Here is a 16,927-nt window from a genome sequence, read left to right as displayed (position 1 = left end):
CATGGATGGGAAGTGGAAGAACATTACCAAGTCAACAACTACTTCTTTCCAGACACCTGGAGAGCAAATCTGTAATCATCATAGAGAGAGAGAGAGAGAGCGGGAGGGGGACAGAAAGAGAGGGAGGGAGAGGCAGGGAGGGAGAAGGAAAGAGAGAGAGAGAGAGAGAGAAAGAGAGAGTGTGTGCGAGCTCTGCTTTGGGATCTTGTTCATGCTTTTGCTTAGCCTGAGGGCCTCCTTCACTGAGGTGTTTGCAAATTCATCTTTGGCCTACAGGGCACATTTACTTTGCGAATAAACACCATTTATTATTCTCTCCCACTCAGCACCATCCTTAAGATTTTCTGTTAGTTCAGAGGGAGCTGCTAAACATCCCTAAGAATCTCTAAGATCTGGACCTGGAGCCCAAGGAACTGAGTTCTAATTAGAACTCTGCTACTTATGACTTGTGTGACCCTGGATAAGTCACTTCATTTGCTTGGTCTCTGAGGATCTAAAATAAAGGAGTTGAATGAGGATCTTTAAATCTTAAGATTCTATGATCCTGACTATCTGGTCAAAAACCAAAACCTTTTGCACTTTGGACCCTGCTTCAAAGGCAACATCTGGTATTGGAGTTTCCTGATGATCTAGGATGAAAGTTGTGAATATACATTAGTAAAAGAATTTTCTCTCTCTCAAAGAATCCTTGGTAGAGTAAATAGACTCTTTACTGGGTAGCCTAAGTACGCTGCAAAAAAAAAAATCAGAACTCTCCCCCAATTATGGTTCAGTTCTGTGGTCCATCTAGTCCAGGATTCAGTCTCAGATATGAACACCGGGGGATCCCCACTTCTCACCCCTGATAAAATTGATTTTGCCTTCTTCATGTTTTCCTAAAGCATTTTTTGTTTTTCTCTATCACATTCTATCTTGCATCATGCACAATTATTTGCATATTTGTGTTTTCTTCTGTTAGACTATAAACTTGATGTGGGCAGGGGCCAAGTTTTTGTTTCATTTTTTGTGTATATGCCATACCTTATGCCTCTGAGTGTAGCACATAGTTCCACACTGCTTCTAGTATGGAGGACCTTCTTATCCTTCATTATCCTAGGATAGTCATACCTTCCCCCGCCCCCCACCATTAGACTGTAACTCTTCGAAGGGAGTGGCGTGTTATTTTCCGTCTTTTAACTCCCAGTACCAAACTTAGCTTCTTGTACTTACTAATTGCTTTAAAAATGTTTGTTGAATCAAATCCAATTATATTTTTTTTGTTCTGAGCTTAAACACCATCAACCAATTAAAAAAACCCACATTTCTATATACACAACAGAATACAAAAGATGGTTGTGTATGAAACTGTAAAACTCCATTTTAAACCACTTGCTTCAAAAGGTATATAATAAATTCCACACATTACTTTCAAAACTGTTTAGCTTGCCCATACTTCCTTTTGAACATCTTTTTATTCTTTGCATTAAAAAATGTTTCAATGGCCTCTTTTTTCATCGCTATTATCAACTTTCACTTTCCCTCTCCAGCATCCCTCTCCTCCACAATGTAACAAATACATATAGTTGAGCAAAACAAATCCACACAGTGAACACATCCAAAAACGTATGTCTCTTTTGAACCTTGAATACATTGCCTCTTTGTTAAGAGGTGCATTACATTTTTATTAAAGATCTTCTGGACATGTGGTTGGTCATTGCTTTGATCAGGGTTCTCAAGTCTTTTGAAGTTTTTCCTTTATAATGTTGTCCTTGTATAATTTGTCCTCCTGGTTCTGTCCTACTTTCCAGAATTCTTTGAAATTATTTCCTTCATAATTTCTTACAGTGTAGTAATATTCACTTGTATTCATATTTACTACAATTTGTTCAGCAATTATTAAATTGGTGGGCATCTCTCCAGTTCTTTACTTCTTTCCCCATCCCACCCCCACTTTAACCTCCCTTTCAGGGTTGGGAAGTTTGTTTTACTCCCAGCTAGTCCCTCTGAAGTATTATTTTTCCACCTACCCCTCCTTCCAATCCACTTATTTACCAGTTGAGTTTGTTGTATTTTTACACTAAATTATATCCAACCTTCCTTTTTGTTTTGGTGGTTCAGATAAGAGTGAGATTCATCTGATGCTTACTGCTTTCACACTTACTTCCATGTTTCTACACTCTTCTCATATATTCCAAATTCTTAGAAATACTAAATTTTATTCCTTTATTTGTTGTTGTTGTTTTTTCTTCATTCTTGAAGAGGATCATGACATCAGGGAACTGATGCCATGACAGGCAAGTGACTTGGATTTAAGTGAGGGAGGGCTGTGCAGAGTCACCAGCCTCACTTTCTCCTCTGGAGCCATCTGGGTCCAGTGGCCAGATATAGATCAGGATGACTGGAGTTGGCCCAGCATGCAGTGGGAGACCTTGGCCTTTTTAAGCTAAAATCTTTAACACGTCTCAGTTTGACTGAGGCAATGCCCATTCAATGATTAAGGCTAGGTAAGAAATGAGGCAGAGAATGACCTCTAGTAAAAAAAAAAATTAATCTGGAAGGAGAAGACCCTTAGAGTTTCTGCCCAAAAAAGAAACAATGGCTTTTTACATTTATTCTGAGTCAATCAGGGTCCAAACTAATTTTTTTCCTTAAAGACCAGCCTTAACCCCAAGTTGCTCTGGCTCTCATTGATTGGCCAACAATAGGTCCCTGGCCAAGCCCTTTCTTTGCACTTTTAATATTAATGTATTCCTTTAATTCTCCCATCTGTTTTCCCTCTTAGACTCTTCAAAACAGAACCAACCCTACCTACCCCCAGAAGTCCTCTGTTTTTCTTAGTTAACCCTCTCAATACCCTTTGGAGACATTAAGGTTCTGAAGGAACACCTATTTCTTCTCTTATCACATCATCATAAATATAGTGTCTTCTAATTGTTAAAGTAAATTTACCTTTCTACATGCCTCCAGACTTGTGTTTCCATTTCAATGTTTCTACTTGGTTCTGGTCTTTGATAAGAAATGCTTGAAAACTCTTTATTCCATTAAAGATAATTTTCTTTTTGTAGAAGTATACTCAGTTATTCTTAGTTGTAAGCCCCATAGCTTTTGCCATGTGGAAAATTGCATCCCAAGATCTCCTCTCTTTTAAGGTTGAAACTGATAGATCTTGTGTGATCCTGACTGTGATTTGTTAGTACTTGGATCTCCTTTCTGCCCATCTGCAGAATTTTGGCTATGTCATTCTTGAGAGTTTTCTTTTGGGAGTTTATTTCTGAAGATGATTAGTGAATTTCTTCTGTTTTTACTTTGCCTTATGGTTCTAATAGACATGAGCAGTTTTCATTTATGATTTTTTAAATTATAGCACCCAGGTTTTATTTTTTTCTTTCTCATGATTGTCAGGTAGTCCAATGATTCTTAAATTATTTTTCCTTGACTTATTTTCAAGGTCATCTGTTTCTGATAACAGATTGATTTCATTTTCTTTTATTTAATTTTAAAAATTTTGTACAAATATATGCATACACATCTTCTATGTACACACATACATTTGATTTCTCAAGGAATCATTGATTTCTGTTTGTTCTATGCTAATTTTCAGGTATCTCTTACTTCATAACATTTTTTATCTCTTCCTTTGTTTCTTCTAGGTATTCATGACATCCTTGTGGAAAATCTATTTGTCTTTCTTTTTAGTTTCTGCTTGCAGTTGTTACGATGTTATACTCTTCTTATTAGATTTTTGGGCATCTCTGATTTACAATAATTCTTTATCATGGTCAGCGTCTTCTTTGGTTTCCTCATCTATTCATCCTCAGTTTCTGAACTGAGGCTTTGTGTCAGGAACAGGCACTATTTACTGCTACACTTTTGGGTGTCTGGTCAGCCCTGCTTGATCTCAAGCTAGGTCATCTGGGTTGCTGCATTGACTTTTACCACCTAGGGTGAGGTTTCCATGAATCTTTGAGGTTCAAAGCACTGGATCTTCAGAACTTTATATCATTTCTCAGGACAAAGTATGTGGAACTGCAGTGGTCCTTGGTTGTCCTGCTTCTCAGAACACCAATGCTCACACTTTCCACTGCTATTCTCAGAGGCTTCAAAGGTCTATGTGGTGAGTTTCCATCTCCTTGGGGCTTTCTCAGGGAAACTCTACATTCTTTCTGCCTCTAGATACAGAGCCTTATGGGTTATACATACTGGCCTATCTCTGGTCACACTTGGAGCCTGTTGGCTTGTTTGGCATTGGTTTTACTATCAGGCCCCTTTCTTATTGCTCCTGGGGTACTGGCTGATGTTTTTGTGCTGTTCTGGGGTGAAAAAAGTCACTTACTGTCATTTCTCACTGGATTTATTGATTATTCTTTGCTCTGTTGCAATTTTAAGGTTTTTACTGAAATACACATGTGGAGATGAGGCTTCCTGCTTCTGTTTTGGCATCTTTCTTGGCCAGAAGTCCTTAGTACAATGATTTGTCAGAAAACATAGTTTTCTTCTCTAATGAAAGCATCACATATTAATGATGGTTCAAATTTTCACTTTAATAATCTATCCATTAGCTATCATCATACTAAGAGTTAGGGGAATGCATTAGATGTTGAAATTACATAAATCATACAAAATGATCTACAAACTATAAAGCATCATGACAGTGACAGCAAACATTATTATATATGATGATGAAAATGATGGTTATGACCGCAAGGTAGCTTTTACCCCACACAGTTTGATGCTTTATTCAGTTCCTTAGAGGAATTTATATAAGGGTGCCATGAATGACTAGTGCTGAAGTGCTGAAACTACCAGGGTTATTGTGGGGTTCACCCATTTTCTGTTTCTTCCCGCTGAAGAGGATTAGGTTAGTGGCTAATAGCACTACTTGTTTGCTAAAGGAAAGGGGTATTTGTTCCCTTCCCCCAAAGCTCTGCCCAGAAGGAATACATTCCCACACTGCCCAGCAGTAGGGTAACCACATGTAACCAGAATGGCCTTTGTTTTCTTTGAATGACTCAGCTTACCTCATTGAGCCTCTGGATGCTGTGACTTGCTCTTCTGGGGCAGGAAGCCCAGAGAGCATGTCAGGAAGCAGAAAACTTCCTGTGTGATGAGTCATGGGGCTGGCTGAGGGGAGGTGTTAATGTCTACGCTAAGGGGGAGGGGCCAAGTCAAGAACCAATCGGCCCTGGTCATTCAGGTGGTGCTTGATGATGTCAAAAACTCTATAAGAGGGGAGAGGACAGCTTGAAGAGCTCTCTTTCCTCTTCCGGTTGGTGTGGGAAGCAGCGGCAAGCAAGCGTGACTCTGGGCCAGCCCTTGCTCTCGGGCCAAGCCCAGATGTTGGTAACTATGAATTGTATTGGGTCTGTCTGTTGATATTTGTAATTTGTTTGTGTTTTGGTTTTGAGGTTCGGGGTGCTGGTTTGTTTTTCCCCTGAACTAAATGAATGTTTTGAACCTCAAGGTGCTGGTTTTTTCCCCTGAAGTAAGTCAATGAATCTGTATTTGGTCTGTCTCTTGATGCTTGTCTGTATGCTCCCCTGAACTAACTGAATGCTAACTGAATGCTGGCGTTTTCCCCTGAACTAAATGAATGTTGTCTGTATGCTAAGTGAATGCTGGATTAAAGTAAGCTGATCAACCCCTTCACCATGCTTTCCTTGTTTAAGCAGATAAAAAGAACCTGTGCTGTCCCGGCAGCCTCCTGGGTCCCGGCAGCCTCCTGGGTCCCGGCAGCCTCCTGGGTCCCGGCAGCCTCCTGGGTCCCGGCAGCCTCCTGGGTCCCGGCTGTGGGGGAGGGATCTTACGCCCCCACCGAAGCTGCTAGCTGGGTTGTTAAAACACCACATGAAAAGATAACAGGTTTGATGAAGAAAAAACCAGGCTTAGAAATTGCTTGTGTGAGCTGATCAGAAAGGAGAAAAGAAATGAAGTCATTAGCTTAATTAAGGGGCAGAAGGGAATGATGAAACATCTCTGGCAAAACTAAATTAAGCATTGAAAAGATATTAAAATTTCATTTGAATTCCACTGGTGATACAGGTTATAATAACACTTTCCAGGGCCTGGCCTTTTAATGGGTCAGTTTGATACCAGAAAGAAATAGCTGAATCCTTCCCTGCCCCCTCACTCTATCCTCACCCCCTCTCCTCTCACTAAGTACCTTGTCCAAATAATTTCTCAAAGCATGGGTCAAAATCCAAGAGTATAGACCAAGTCAGGGAGTGGTTTGATCTGTTTTTTCTGTATGTTTGCCTCTTTCTCATTATGCAGGAGGATAAGGTTTTGACTATTGGTGGGGAATAAATAAGTGAGGAAATGTGAAGCTGGAAGTAACAAGGTATGACACTGATGGGAAGTTGTCTTGGATAAGATCACTTAGCTTAGACGGAGAGAAGGTATGTGACATACTTCCTGGAGCCCAAGAAAGGTAACTGAAGGTCAGAGACACAAAAGCAGAATGGTGGTGGTGGTGGTGGTGGTGAGGATTACTCTAAGGGATTTGCCAGTGGGTATATTTTTCCTTGATTGTGAACAATGAATCAGCCATGGTGAGACACCATCAGAGCTCCTTGCCAGTGACAAATCTCTGTGTTACTATGCTGGAGGAGAAATCAAATCTTGGGTCCAGGACCTTTACCTAATGCTCAGTTCTACTGGATGTATGAGTTAAACATCAGTTGAAAAACGTATTGTACTGAATATGTTCCTTTGCCCACTTGTAGGAGTGGTCATGGGGCAGGGGAGAGCAGAATAATGCATTTCCTCAATACCCTTGGTTTAGAATAGCCTACGTACCATACAAGGAGAGGTTCTAAGAGCAACATTTCTGTGGCACCTTTATTAATTTTATTTAAGAGTAAAATACCATATATACTATCCAAGAATGACTACCTCTTCAACTCCATTATGCCTAGGCCAAGCTACTAGGGGTTGGTAAAACAGAGCAAGTTCAGGGATATGGAGGGGTGTTTAGAAGGACGGAGGTTTAAGACCTGATTCTGACTGGGCAAATCCACACTAGCCACACCCGTTACATTTAGTAGTTTGATTCAGACACCTAGAGGGAAAGAGAAGTGGGAAAGGATGGAAGGTCTGTATTTTCTGGGAACCTTAGGAAGTTTGACACTTCCCCAGCATCTACATGTAGCACGGTGAAGTGCTGAAACTACCAGAGTTATTGTGGGGTTCACCCATTTTCTATTTCTTCCTGTTGAAGAGGATTAGGTTAGTAGCTAATAGCATTACTTGGTCGCTAAAGGAAAGGGGTATTTGTTTCCCCCTTGCCACAAAGCTATCATTCTATACCAATGGCAGTCAACCAGTCCTCTAGAAGCTCCATTCCAGTCCATCCAGTATAACCCTCAGCCTATCATAGCTTCTGATGAATCAAGGTGTATTCACATTATTAGTGGCAATTCCTATTTAACTTTTTAGGAGAGGAATATAAGCAGCTCCATAAATACATACTAGCCCACAATGTTACTTCCTATTCCTAGTCTGTCTTTAATACAAAGGAATCGAAGACAGAGAAATCATTTAATTAATTAATTATAATTTTTAGTTCCAAATTCTCTCCCTCCCTCCACCCTTCTTCCACACATTGAGAAGGCAACAAATAGGATACCTATCATATATATTGAGTCATGTAAAACACTTCTGCATTAGCTGTGTTTTTTTAAAGTAATACAAATAAAGGAAAAAATGTGCTTTAATTTACATGCTGAGACCACCAGTTCTATTTTGGGAGGTGGATAACATTTTATGTCATGAATCTTTTGGAGTTGTGGTGGATTATTGAATTAATCAGAATTACTATGTCTTTCATGGTTGATTAACTTTACAATATTGCAGTTATTTTATAGATTGTTCTCTGGTTCTGCTCACTTCACTTTGCATTAGTTCATATGTCTTCTCAGATTTTTCTGAAACCATCACCTTCGTCGTTTCCTACAGCATAATAGTATTCCATTGCATTAATATACCGTAACTTGTTCAGCCATTCCGCAATTGACAGGCATCCCCTCAGTTTCTAATTCTTTGCCACAATAAAAAGAACTGCTATACATTTTTTTTTTGCACATATGGATCCTTTTTCTTTTCCTTTGATCTTCTTGGGGATATAGAACTAATAGTGGTATTGCTGAGTCAAAGTGTATGCACAGTTTTATAGTCCTTTGGGCATAATTCCAAACTGTTCTCTAGAATGGTTGGACTAGTTCACAGCTTAGGGAAATTATTTAAATTTGTACACCTCCCTTCAGCCATTGTGGCTGTGTACCACATCTCTTTTCTTCCTTCTTTCAACTACTTTTAAAGTTATTGTCTCATTTGATAATTTCAACACTCCTATGAAATAGCTAGGATAAGTACTATTACTTCCATTTTATAGATGGGAAGACTATGGCCCAGGAATGTACATGATATGCTTAAGGTCACATAGGGAGCCAGTAGTAGACTGAGGACTAGAATCTGAACAACCTGAATCCTAGTTTAGTGTTCTTTCCATCACCCCACTGTTGCTGTTCTGTGCTCCAAACCAGACCCCTAGAAAGCCATGTACCAGAGTAGTTAAGCCACTCAGCCCTGAACTCCCACCCTTAGATCGTGCTTCTCTATCTAGGACATCTCCCACCTATCACCTTGAGTATCCTTCCAAACCCCCTTTCTCCCACCCTCCCATTATCCTTTCTACTTGTTCGCTGAAAACTGTAATCAAAGCAGCACTGTCATTCCTTGGGAAAGGGTGTGTCACAAAATACCTTCCTCTGGACACCGCTGTCCTGGATGTAGTCAACTCTCCTTATGTAAGAACAAGCTCCTTGGAGGCAGAAGCTATTTCACTTTGCTATTTGTATTCCTAGCACTTAGCACAATGCCTGGTACATAGTTAATGCTTCATAAATGCTTTTCAATTCATTTAAACATTCATTCATTCATGCTAGACTACTTTGATATAGACTTTTTGGAATCTTGCACACAAATGTCCATGCCACAGATATTTTAAAAATGCAAAAGAGGAAGGGATAAAATCAATTCATCTCCTGATACTCAGTCACTTCTTGTGAATGATCAGTAATAGCTTAGCAGGGGATATTGCCACTATATGTCAGTTTCTAAACAAAGTCAAGCATGTAGTCTGGCTGATGCTGTGGGGAAAAAAATCACATTAACTTTTCTGGTGGCCTTGTTGGTCCCAGAACTGGGACTAGGAGCTTGAGGAACTGTGTATTACTTGGATGCATTATACTTTGAATGAGTATTCACTTCCCTGCATTATGTAACATTCCATTGTCCACTTTGCCTTCTCAAAGTTTCTCTCCCATACCTGGAATGCTCCCTCTCCTTACCTCCACTTAGCTTACTCACAATTTATTTCACGTGTCATCTTCTGCATCTTCATTAGAATGTAAGCTACTCAGAGAAGATGTGGGAAAATTGGAACACTAATGCATTGTTGGTGGAGTTGTGAACTGATTCAACCATTTTGGAGAGCAATTTTGGGAACTATGCCCAAAGAGCTATAAAAATATGCATACCCTTTGATCCAGCAATACCACTTCTAGGGCTATATCCCAAAGAGATCATACAAATGGGAAAAGGACCCACATTTACAAAAATATTTATGGCAGCTCTTTTTGTGGTGGCCAAGAATTGGAAATTGAGGGGATGCCCATCAATTGGGGGAATGGCTTGTAATGGTCATTAGGGTGGGACTTTTTTATTGTTTTCTCTTTTGGAATATTGAGGTAATCAAGTACCTTTGACAAGTTTTGCTTTTCAAATGTAATGGTAAGCAAAGCAGACTTTGTGTTGTCTTTGTTTTGGAGTGCTTCTCAGCACTGAGGAATCTTTGATTGAATCAGGAGTCTTTGATGACCTGCTTACCTCAAGGGAGGGCCTAGTTCACATGGGTTTGAGTCACATGGTTGTGACCTCTGACCCTGAGCAAGCATTTAAGTCACAAAAAGGCCTAAGTCATGTGGGTGTGAGTCTCATGGTTGTGATGCCCTTTGACCCTGAAGAAGTATATATAAACTCAGAGGTTAGTATTTTGCCTTTGGGGGCATACTCTTTGAAAGAGTGTTGGTGAGGAGACTCTGGGTAGCCATTGATGCAGTGCCCCCCCCCACTCAGGCTTTGAAAACCCAGATGTTGGTGCTTCTCTCTGGTAACTATGTATGTATTGTGATTGGTCAGCAAGATAAAAGCATGTCTGTTGATCTGTTCATAATTTCTGTTTGCATTTGCTCTGAAGTTCAGGGTGCTGGCTTTTCCCCCTGAACTAAGTGAATGGTATATGTATGTTTAATGAAAGTAAGATTGTTAACCCCTTAAAGTTGCTTTCCTTGGAAAGGCAGATCAAGGAGCCTGTGCTAGCAGCCCTCCTTGTGCTGGTGTTATTGGTCTTATGCCCGCCCCTACAGAAGCTGCTAGTCCCATTGTTGTTGTATGGCTGAACAAGTTGTAGTATATGAATGTAATGGAATACTATTGCACTGTAGGAAATGATGAGCAGGAGGCAGCTAGGTGGCCCAGTGAGTAGAGCACCAGCCCTGGAGTCAGAAGGACCTGAGCTCAAATCTGGCCTCAGATACTCGACACATACTAGTTGTGTGACCTTGGGCGAGTCACTTAACCCCAACTGCCTGGCTCTCCCCCCTCTAAAAAAATAAAAAAAAAAAGAAATGATGAACAGGCAGACTTCAGAAAAGTCTGGAAAGACTTATATGAACTGATGCTGAGTGAAGTGAGCAGAACCAGGAGGATGTTGTACACAGTTACAGCCATAGTGTGTGATGACTAACTTTGATAGACTCGGCTCTTCTCAGCAATGCAAGGATCTAAGACAACTCCAAAAGGCTCATGATGGAAAATGCTGTCCATATCCAGAGAAAGAATTATGAAGCCTGAATGCAGATTGAAGCACACTATTTTCTCTCTCTCTCTCTCTTTTGTTTTGTTTCTTCTTTCTCATGTTTCTTTCCATTGGTTCTAATTCTTCCTTACAACATGACTAATGTGAAAGTATGTTTAACATGAATGTATATGTACAGCCTATATCAGATTGCATGCTGTCTTGGGGAGGATGGAGGGGAAGGAGGAAGAGAAAATTTAAAACTGAAAAGCTTGTGGAAATGAATGTTGTAAAATAAAAATAAATAAATAAACAAAAAATTTTAAAAAATTTAAAAAGAATGTAAGCTACTCAAAGGCAGCAACTTTTTTATTTTTGTCTTTGTATTCCCCAGCTCACAGAACAATAAATGGCACATAGGAAGTGCTCAAGAAAAACCTGTTGAATTGAATTAAATTAAAATATCCATATAAACCCAACAACAGTCAGGACAAATCAAAAAGTCTTTCCCTGAGCATCCACTATGTGTTAGTCACCATGGTAATCATGTTTAGAGCTTAAAGGGACCATAGAAGTCAACTACTTCAACCACCTTATTTACAGATAAGGAAACTGAGACTTAGAGAGATTAAGTGACTTGCTCAAGGTCAGGAGACATAGTAAGTGCTAGAGCTGACATTCAAACTCATGTCTCCTGATTCACAATCTAGCACTCTCTTTACAGTATTACACTGGCTCCTATTTTTTTTTTGGAAGGGAGAAGGCAGGGCAATTGGGGTTAAGTGACTTGCTCAAGGTCACATAGCTAGTAAGTGTGTCAAGTGTCTGAGGCTGGATTTGAACTCAGGTCCTCCTGACTCCAGGGCCAGGGCTCTACTCACTGTGCCACCTAGCTGCCCCATACACTGACTCCTATTAATTGAATTCAACAAGTATTTGTAAAGTGCCTGTATGAGGCTGTACTAAGTGCTTGGAATACAAAGACAAAGCCTATCCTCAAGAAGCTTTCATCTTCTGGGAAGGAGGAGTAAGCAGATAAGCATATAAAGTACAGGATAATTGGAGGAGGAGGTGGGTGGGAGAGACACTAGTAAGCAGGAAGGCTTCCCATAGGAGGTGGCATGTGAACAGCCTTGCAGGAAGTTAGAGATTCTAGGAGATAGAAGTGAGGCAAGAATGCATTTCTGGCATCCTGAAAAAGCCTAGGCAAAGGCACTGAGGTGGGAGATGAAGTGCAAAGATGGTTCCTGTCCCTGTGGAGTTTGGTAGGGGTGATGAGACACACAGAGAAAAAGAGCGCAGAATGATGATATCAACTCACGTTTGTGCAGTGCTTTCCTCACAATAACCCTGTGAGGCACATCATGTGAGTCTTCTCATTTTATGGGTGAGTAAATGGAGGCTCTGAGAGGTCCAATGACAGTCATACAGCTAGTGAATGCCAGGGCCAGACTTGGGACCCAGGTGTTTTGACTTTCAGTTCAGTGATCTCCCACTCTACCACTGCAATCTGGTCAAGTGTCAGAATGAGTGGGGACAGAAGTTAAATCCTGTAAAAGTACAGAGGAGGGATGTGTCCTGGGGGTGGGGGCAGTCAGGAAAAGCCTCTTGGAGAAGATATAATTTGGAAGGACCTTAAAGGAATTTGGAGGGAAGGAAAGAGACAGATGGCCAGGAAGTGGAAGGGACCTCCAGGGTGGGGGAATAGCATGAAGAAAGACTGAAGTAAGGAATGAGCATGTTATATATTCAGGCAATAGTGTTGGGATTTTTACCGATAGCTAACCCAAAAATTACTTGCCATTGTGTTCTGAAATCCAAAGGTCAATGCCGTTTAGCTACCGACCTTGGGTATGGGGTGCAGAAAATTTAAAGCCATAGAATAATGGATTCCAAGAACCATACAGTTGTTGAGAAGCTGTCTAATCCAACACATACCTAAATAGGAACTTCCTCTATAGTATCCTGACAGATCTTGTCATCATCATATGTAGGTTCCACTTGAAGACTGCCAGTGATGGGGATCTCATTACATTTCAGGATAATCTTTTCCACTTTAATAAACTGTTTAAAAAATATTTCCTCGTATAACTTGCAAAACATGGGTAGAGTTGCCCCGGCCACTTCCAGGGGAACATTTGCTCACTTCTGAAGGATTTACCACTTTGTAATGTTGTGACAATGAGTAGTTCCTTGGTCCCCAACTCCATGGCAGCCAAAGGGAGCAGGGAATGGTTAAGTCAGAGATCCATTGGATAGTACTGGTCACTAAGTCAGGAGACCTGGCCCACGAAGAGCAATTCCAACTTCTGTCTGACTTCCTTTGACTCTCTAGTGGAACAAGGGAACCCTTGTCTTTAATGTATAGAGTGAGGAAGAAGGGGCCACCCCACTCCAACAGCATGCTATCAGCCACCATATAGCAGCTGAAGCAAGAGCTGGGTCAGGTGACCTTAGTGTGGGCCTTGGAAACCCTGGCTGCCTTTTATACTTTGTGTTTCTTTCTCTTAGCATAGGTGATGGAAGTGATCCCTAGACAGATGTGTCCAGCCTTGTGGGGGGTCATGTCAGTTTGAGAGGTTGGGAGATCCTAGGTCTTTAAGTCAGAACTGGAGTTTTTGCAACAGAGGATGATTATTGACAAGAAGATTAACCCAAACCCTGGCCAGTATTGCCAGAAGACATGAACCTGGAGGGAATTGTTTGTACAGTGCAGAGCTGAGGTGAAATGTAAAATGCTTATTCAGTAGGTCTACAAACTGCAACGTGTTGATCTTTTGAATATTAACCTCCCAGAAGAGAACAGTAGCAATGAGTAATTACTGGTGCTTATTCAAGTTTTGCTATCAATGCATGTTTGTGAGTCTGTTGTGTTTAGCATTTATTTTGAGAGGGGGAAATAAATAGTTGTTCTATACCTACTTTACATTTGCTTTTGGGTACCTTTAAGCTCCCTGCTTTTTGGGGGAGAACTCAGACATGCTCCAAACTTAAATGTTAGGTCATTTTCTCCAGGAGTCTGAGGTGGGGGCATAAAGATCCAAAGACAAAATGAGCCCAGTGAGCCTGATCCCTCTCTTTGTAGGTCAGAGTCCCCAGAAAGGTTCTGAGTTAAGAGAAGGCCCTTAGTGGAGAGGGAGAGGAGGTAGAACTGAAGCCCCCAGGGCCCAGCAGCAGTTCTTGTTATAACTTATATTAACCAAAATCTGCCTCTTTTCAACTTCCACCCAAAAAGCTTGGCTTAGTCATTTGTCCTTCTGAAATATATCAAAGACCTCTTTGTTAATTGCTTGCGGATTTTAGACCGACTTCTAGCTCTTTTATCTAAAAATCTACCTGAAGGGATGAGAATGAGTATAGACAACTTGAATTCTCTGTTTGGCATGTGTGTTCCTCTGAACAAGCCACTTTATCCTTCTGAACCCCAGGTTCCCGTGCCTTGGATAACAATTCTTGTCTACTCTGTGCCTTATGGAGACAATACAAGGATAAATGAGATTGGAAAGAAAAGCGCTTTCTGGTCTCTGGACCATAAAGTATTTTAGGAATTCAAGGAATCCATTTGCAGAATTAGATTTCCCCAGATTTCGTCAGCTAGAGTGATTTAGAAAGACTTTCTCATCCACTGTCAAGTCAATTACCTACACTCTCTTCCATCTCTGGGGCTAGTGAGAAAGTAAACTTTTCCTGAATGGTTACCTTCTCTATTAACTCTAGAACTTCTTAGAAAACCAAAGAAGAAAACTCTGCTGGCCTGCTTTGCCCAAGTCATTCTTCAAAAAGGGGGACTCAAAAAGAAATTAAAATCTGTACCTTCACTCAAATTCTTTCTAGGGCCTTCACTGTTTCTTTAAACTAGTCAATTGTGGTATGAGAAGGGAGGGAGATGGCAGCCAATTTCATCTGCTTGGTGCTCTGTAGTGCTCAACCTCCTCCAGCAATCTCTGATGGCTTTGACTGGCATGTGGGAAAAGGGAGGTAGGTACAGATATAGAGAAGCAGAGGCCTAGGCAGAGAGGGAGGAGAAAAAAAGAGAGGAGAGAGAGAGAGATATATAGAGAGAGACAGAGACAGAACACAAGAATTTACTATGGGACACTGCTAAGCCCTGGGGATACAAATACAAGCAAATGAGATTGTCCTGACCTCAAACAGCTTACACTCTAATGGAGAAAGGCAACATGTAAGGTAAGCAGGAAACAGAGGTAAAGGTGAGAAGGTAAAGCTACCCTCAAACTCAGGACCATTTACACTGTCTTATATTTGTATTCCCACAGAATCGGGCTGAAGTCTGCTGAGGGGAGTAGCAGGTAGAAAAAGTCAGTAACATCTTGATTTCAGGGATACTTCTTTTCCTCTTTTGGAAAACCCTCAGTCTTCCCTGACATGTTGCTGAGCCCCTTCTGTGCAAAGTTCCATCCCACTCTCCTCTCCATGTTCCTTAGCAGTTCCACAACAGAGACATTTCTGGCTCAGTGTCAGACTCTAGCTAGGACTACAAGCTACTTGGCTGCTTACCACTCAATTGACTCTGCCCGTGGCTGAGGAGAAGAAAAAGGAAATTAAATTGCCAAAACAGGCCCTCCAAAGGAAAGAATTGCTTTCTCTTTCTGACAAGGATTGGAATGAAAGAGAAAATCCTCTGGGAAACCTGGATATTTGCCGGGCCCTTGAGCACCATAGACAATAACCACAGGAAGTGGATGGCTGGAACTGGAGACATTGGCTAGAGTAATTGAGAGATTGCCCCTGGGGACAGGATTAAGTTAGTGTCTTCTCTCTGTGGTTTGGAGGAATGTGCCAAACCCTGAGAAAGGGAGCATTTGGGGTTTCTTCTTCATCCCTTCTTCCCCTTTTCTGCCCCCCTCCCCCCAGGGACTGTGTGTCTGGGAGGGGTAGCTCAGCCCTGGGACAAGTAGAGTTAGCAGAAACACCATCCATCATGACCCTCTTTGAATTGGCAACTCGTGTTGGCTTCAGTTTATCCTTAGGGAGCTCTGGGGGCTGTGAGGGATTCTCTTCGTTGCTAATCAGGGCTCCAAAATCAAGTTACTGACTTTTTTTTAACTGCTGCTCCCCTTAGCAAGATTCAGCCTTATGCTTAATGCTGTGGGGATATAGGATTAATGCCCTTAAAGAATAGTGTCAGGGAAAGAGTAGAATGATAGAATGTAAGACCTGGAAGAGAATTTAGGAGATTATTGAGTCCATCCCCTTCATTTGATAAATAAGGAAACTGAGGCCAAGAGACGTTTAGTCCTATAACTAGTCTGGGGCAGAGCCAATACAAAGATCAAGGTAAGCTACCCTATGTTGACTTTGACTGTTGTTGAAAATTAACTCTCATGTGATTTTTAAAATTTCTTTTAATTTATTTTAGAGGGAGGGTTAACATACCAAAAATGTTTCTCTAATTCTTGGGCAGGTTTTCTTTGCATTACTTTAGATTAGCCTCTTACAACTTCTATCCTTTGCTTCTAGTACTGCCCTCCTTGGCTAGGCAGAATCTGTTTAATCCCTGTCTCACTTGATGGTTATCATATGTCCCCTAAGTTATCTCTTTTTTAGGCTAAGCATTTTTAGTTCTTCTGAGGAATCTTCATATGGTGTCAACCTGAAGTCCTTTACAATTGTGATTGACCTTCTGTGGATGTTCTAGACACTTATTAGTCAATCCATTAATAAGCATTTATTAAATATCTACAATGTGCTTGGCACTGCGAATGCTAAGACAAAAAAGAACTAGTCCTTGCCTTCAAACAACTTGTATGCCCTTCTTAAAATATGAACCTTGAAACTGAACACAATACTTGGGGTGGTCTGAGTAGAAGAGTACAACATTAACACCTCACCAGTTCCTGATATCATGCTTCTCAATCAACTTATCAATAAATATTTATTAAACACCTACTATGCAGCTAGGGGCTGCATATTGATATGGCCATTCTTCACTCATCCTGTGAAATTCATTTTTTGAACCCAGGTGTTGGACTTTGCATTTATCTCCATCAAATTTCATCTTATTTTAAAATTCAACGCAGTATTTAGTCTATTGTGAACTTTTTGAAGACTGACTGAAAGCTATCTGACGAA

The sequence above is a fragment of the Trichosurus vulpecula genome, chromosome 3, assembly GCF_011100635.1.
Source record: "Trichosurus vulpecula isolate mTriVul1 chromosome 3, mTriVul1.pri, whole genome shotgun sequence".
Lineage (NCBI taxonomy): Eukaryota > Metazoa > Chordata > Mammalia > Diprotodontia > Phalangeridae > Trichosurus > Trichosurus vulpecula.
This window is presented reverse-complemented; position numbering follows the sequence as displayed.